Source organism: Balaenoptera physalus (genome assembly GCF_965194825.1).
Source record: "Balaenoptera physalus genome assembly, contig: HAP1_SCAFFOLD_721, whole genome shotgun sequence".
Taxonomy (NCBI): Eukaryota; Metazoa; Chordata; class Mammalia; order Artiodactyla; family Balaenopteridae; genus Balaenoptera; species Balaenoptera physalus.
This window is the reverse complement of record NW_028126042.1, coordinates 243,492-249,491: the sequence shown is the minus strand read 5'-3', so window position 1 is coordinate 249,491 and position 6,000 is coordinate 243,492.

The window sequence follows — 6,000 nt, the reverse complement described above, 5'->3', positions numbered from 1 at the left end:
GTGACAAGGAGTATTGTGATGATACGGGCAGAGAACTTTGTGATGACAGGGGTCATGGAGCATTGTGATGAAAAGTGTCATGGAACATTGTGCTGACAGGGATCATGGAGCTTTCTGGTAAGAGAGGCCTTGGAGATTTGTGATGGCAGGCGTCATGGGGCATTGTGATGACAGCGGTATTGGAGCATTGTGATGAAATGGGTCATAGAGCACTGTGATTACAGGGGCCATGGAGCATTGTGAATACAAAGGCTATGGAGCATTGAGATGACAGGTTTCATGGAGCATTGTGATGAAAGTGATCATGGATCATTGTGATGACAAGTGTCCTCGAACCTTGTGATGACACGGTTCATGGAGCATTGTGATGACAAGGACCATGCAAATTGTGAGGACATCTGTCATGGGGCATTGTGATGACAGTGGTCATCTAGAATTGTGATGACAGGTATCAGGGAGCACTGTGATTACAGGGACCATGGAACATTGTGATGACAAAGGCCATGGAGCATTGTGATGATAAGTGTCAAGGGGCATTTTGATGACATTGGCATGGAGCATTATGATGACAAGAGTTCTGGAGAATTTTGATGACAAGGGCATGGAGCTTTGTGATGACAGCGGCCATGGATCATTGTGATGACAAAGGCCATGGAGCATTGTGATGACAAGTGTCATGGGGCATTTTGATGACATTGGCATGGAGCATTATGTTGACAAGAGTACTGGAGCATTTTGATGACAAGGGCATGGAGCATTGTGATGACAGGGCCCATGGAGCATTGTGATGAAAAGGGCAGGGAACATTGTGATGACTGGGTTCATGGAGCATTGTGATGAAAGGGGCCATGGAGCATTGAGATGACAGGCGTCATGAGGCATGGTGATGACAGTGGTCATGGAGCATTGTGATGAAAGAGATCATGGAGCAATATGATAACAGGGGCCATGGAGCATTGTGATGACAGGTGTATTGGAGCATTGTGATGAAAGTAGTCATGGATCATTGTGATGACATGTGTCCTGGAACACTGATGACACGGTTCATCGAGTATTGTGATGACAAGGGTCATAGCGAATTGTGATGACAGGTGTCATGGGGCAATGTGATGACCTTGATCATCTAGGAATTGTGATGAAAGTTATCATGGAGCACTGTGATGACTGGGGGCATGAAGCATTGTTATGAAACTTGTCCTGGATTATTGTGATGACAGCAGTCATGGAGAATTGTGATGACAGGGATTATGCAGCATTGTGTTGACAAGGGTATGGACTATTGTGATGACAATGGTCATGGAGCCATGTGATGAAAGTTTTCATGGAACGTCGTGATGAAAAGTGCCTGGCAGCTTTGTGACAATAAAGGCCATGGAGCATTGTGATGCCACGGTCATGGAACATTGTGATGACAAGAATTCTGGAGCATTGTGAGGAAAAAGGCATGGAGTGTCGTGATTATAGGGGACATGGAGCATTGTGATGATATGGGCCAGGAACACTGTGATGACAGGTGTTATGGAGCAATGTGATGACAAGTGTCATGGAGCATTGTGATGAAAGGGGCCTTGGAGAATTGTGATGACAAGCGTCATGAGGCATTGAGATGGCAGTGGTCATGGAGCATTATGATGAAAGGTGTTATGGAGCACTGTGATTACAGGGGCCATGTAGCATTTTGAATACAAAGGCCTTGGAGCATTGAGATGACAGTGGTCATGGAACATTGTGATGAAAATGGTAATGGATCATTGTGATGACAAGTGTCCTGGGACCCTCTGATGACATGGTTCATGGAGCATTGTGATGACAATGGTCATGGCGAATTGTGCTGACAATGTCATGGGGCATTGTGATGGCAGTGGTCATCTAGAAATGTGATTAAAGTTATTATGGAGCACAGTAATGAGAGGGGCCATGGAGCATTGTGATGACAAGTGTCATGGAGCATGGTGATGAAACGGACATGGAGCATTATAATGACAAGAGTTCTGGAGCCTTGTGATGACAAGGGCATGGAGCTTTGTGATGACAGGTGTCATGGAGCATTGAGATGAAGCGGGTCATGGACCATTACGATGACAGGGGTCATGGAGAATTGTGATGACAGTGGCCATGGGGCATTGGGATGAAAGGCGTACTGGAGCATTGTGAGGAAATGTTTCATGGAGCATTGTGATGACAAGGGCCATGGAGCATTGTGATGACAGGGGTCATGGGGCATTGTGAATACAAGGGACATGGAGCCTTGTGATGACAAGGGACATGGATCATTGTAAAAACAGGTATCATTGGGCATTGTGATGACAGGGGCATGGAGCATTTTTATGTAAGTTGCCATGGAGAATTGTCATGAAAGGGATCATGTGGATTTGTAATGACAAGGGCCATGGAGCATTGTGATGAAACAAATCTTGGAGTATTTTGATGAAAGTTGTCATGGAGCATTGCGATGAAAATCACCAAGGAACATTGTGATTACAAAGGCCATCGAGCGCTGTGATGACAAGTGTCATGGAGCATTGTGATGACAGGTGTCATGGTGCATCGTGATGACAAATGCCATGGAGAATTGTGATGAGAGGTAGCATTGGGCATTGTAATGAAAGGGGTCATGGAGTACTGGGATTACAGGGGCCATGGAGCATTGTGATAACAAGTGACATGGAGAAGAGTGATGACAGGTGACATAGAGCATTGTGATGACAAGTGCCATTTAGCATTTTGATGACAGGGGTCATCAGGCATTGTGTTGACAGGGGTCACGGAGCATTGTGATGACAAAGGCCATAGAGCATTGTGAAGACAAGATTCATGGAGCATTGTGATGACACGGGGCATGAAGCATGGTGATGACAACATACCTGGAGCATTGTGATGACCTGGGCATGGAGCATTGTGATTACAGGAGACATGGAACATTGTGATGACATTGGCAGGGGTCATTTTGATTACAGGGATCATGGAGCATTGTGATGACAAGTGTCATGAAATATTGTGCTGACACAGATCATGGAGCAACGCGATTATCGGGACAATGGAGCATTGTGAATACAAAGGCCATGGAACTTTGAGATAAGAGAGTTCATGGAGCATTGTGATGACAAGGGAAGGGAACCTTGTGGTGACCGGGGTCCTGGAGCATTTTGATGACAATTTTCATGGAACGTTGTGATGCGAGGGGTCATGGACGATTGTGTTGAAAGGGAACATGCAGCAGTTTGATTATAGGGTCCATGGTGCATTGTGAATACATAGGCCATGGAAAAATGTGATGACAGGAGTCATGCAGCATTGTGATGACAGGGTCATGGTCATGGAGCATTGTGATTCCATCGGTTATGGGGCTCTGTGATGACAGGGGCCATGGAGCATTGTGATGAAAATTGTCCAGGAGCATTGTGATGACAACGGTCACAGAGAATTGGGATGAAAGGTATCATGCAGCATTGTGATGACAATGGTCATGGATCATTTTGATGACAGGGGTCATTGAACATTCTGATAACAAGGTTCATAAAGCATTTTGATGACACGGGTCATGGAGCCTTGTGTTGACACGGGCATGGAGCATTGTAATGATAGGACATCTGGAGCATTGTGATGAAAAGGGGATGGAGCATTTTGATGACAAGGTCCAAGGAGCATTGTGCTGACAATGGCATGGAGCATTATGATGAAAAGGGTACTGGAGCACTGTGAGGAAAGGAGTCATGGATCATTGTGATGACAGGGGTCATGGAGCTTTGTGATGACAAGGGTCATGGAGCATTGTAATGACACGGTCAAGGATCATTGCGATAACAAGAATTCTGGAGCATTGTGATGAAAGGGCATGGAGCATTGTGATTAAAGGTGACAAGGAGCATTGTGATGATATGGGCAGAGAACTTTGTGATGACAGGGGTCATGGAGCATTGTGATGAAAAGTGTCATGGAACATTGTGCTGACAGGGATCATGGAGCTTTCTGGTAAGAGAGGCCTTGGAGATTTGTGATGGCAGGCGTCATGGGGCATTGTGATGACAGCGGTCTTGGAGCATTGTGATGAAATGGGTCATAGAGCACTGTGATTACAGGGGCCATGGAGCATTGTGAATACAAAGGCTATGGAGCATTTAGATGACAGGTTTCATGGAGCATTGTGATGAAAGTGATCATGGATCATTGTGATGACAAGTGTCCTGGAACCTTGTGATGACACGGTTCATGGAGCATTGTGATGACAAGGACCATGCGAATTGTGAGGACATCAGTCATGGGGCATTGTGATGACAGTGGTCATGGAGCACTGTGAGGAAAGAGATCATGGAGCAATATGATAACAGGGGCAATGGAGCATTGTGATGACAGGTGTATTGGGGCATTGTGATGAAAGTAGTCATGGATCATTGTGATGACATGTGTCCTGGAACACTGTGATGACACGGTTCATCGAGTATTGTGATGACAAGGGTCATAGCGAATTGTGATGACAGGTGTCATGGGGCAATATGATGACCTTGATCATCTAGGAATTGTGATGAAAGGTATCATGGAGCACTGTGATGACTGGGGGCTTGAAGCATAGTTATGAAACTTGTCATGGATTATTGTGATGACAGCAGTCATGGAGAATTGTGATGACAGGGATTATGCAGCATTTTGTTGACAAGGGTATGGACTATTGTAATGACAATTGTCATGGAGTCATGTGATGAAAGTTTTCATGGTTCATCGTGATGAAAAGTGCCTGGGAGCATTGTGACGATAAAGGCCATGGAGCATTGTGATGACAAGTGTCATGGAACATTGTAATGAAAGGTTTCATTGTGCACTGTGATGACAAGGGGGATGGAGTATTGTGATGAAACTGGTCCTGGAGCATTGTGATAACAAAAGCCATGGAGCATTTTTATGACAGGCATCATGGAGCATTGTGAAGAAAGGGGCTGTGGAGAATTGTAATGACAATAGAGAAATGTCATGAAAATGATCAGCGAGCATAGTGATTAAAGTGGTCATTGAGAATTGTCATGAAAAGCGACATAGAGCATTGTGATGACAAAGGTCATGGAGAACTGTGAAGACCAGGGTCATGTAGCATTGTGATGACGCGGTCATGAAACATTGTGATGACAAGAATTCTGGAGCATTGTGATGACAAGGGCCATGGAGCATTGTGATGCCATGGTCATGGAACATTGTGATGACAAGAATTCTGGAGCATTGTGAGGAAAAAGGCATGGAGCATTGTGATTATAGGGGACATGGAGCCTTGTGATGATATGGGCCGGGAACACTGTGATGACAGGTGTTATGGAGCAATGTGATGACAAGTGTCATGGAGCATTGTGATGAAAGGGACCTTGGAGAATTGTGATGACAAGCGTCATGAGGCATTGAGATGGCAGTTGTCATGGAGCATTATGATGAAAGGTGTTACGGAGCACTGTGATTACAGGGACCATGTAGCATTTTGAATACAAAGGCATTGGAGCATTGAGATGACAGTGGTCATGGAACATTGTGATGAAAATGGTAATGGATCATTGTGATGACAAGTGTCCTGGGACCCTCTGATGACATGGTTCATGGAGCATTGTGATGACAATGGTCATGGCGAATTGTGATGACAATGTCATGTGGCATTGTGATGGCAGTGGTCATCTAGAAATGTGATTAAAGTTATTATGGAGCACAGTAATGAGAGGGGCCATGGAGCATTGTGATGACAAGTGTCATGGAGCATGGTGATGAAACGGACATGGAGCATTATAATGACAAGAGTTCTGGAGCCTTGTGATGACAAGGGCATGGAGCTTTGTGATGACAGGTGTCATGGAGCATTGAGATGAAGCGGGTCATGGACCATTACGATGACAGGGGTCATGGAGAATTGTGATGACAGTGGCCATGGGGCATTTGGATGAAAGGCGTACTGGAGCATTGTGAGGAAATGTTTCATGGAGCATTGTGATGACAAGGGCCATGGAGCATTGTGATGACAGGGGTCATGGG